The following is a 200-nucleotide window of genomic DNA, read 5'->3' as shown; positions in this document are numbered from 1 at the left end:
CAAAAATAATGATGGTGATTAGAAGGAAGGGGAAAAAATAAGATAAATGCAAAGAAAAAAAAAAGTAAGATAGGGGGAAGAGATAGGAAAAGGAGGAATGGCGATGAAGTTAACGATTAAGGTGTGAAGGAGACGGTAAAGAAGGACACATACACATACGCTTGTGTGTGCTTATATTTGGGAGATTGTGTGTATATTCT

The sequence above is a fragment of the Penaeus monodon genome, chromosome 32 (assembly GCF_015228065.2).
Source record: "Penaeus monodon isolate SGIC_2016 chromosome 32, NSTDA_Pmon_1, whole genome shotgun sequence".
NCBI lineage: Eukaryota > Metazoa > Arthropoda > Malacostraca > Decapoda > Penaeidae > Penaeus > Penaeus monodon.
This window is presented reverse-complemented; position numbering follows the sequence as displayed.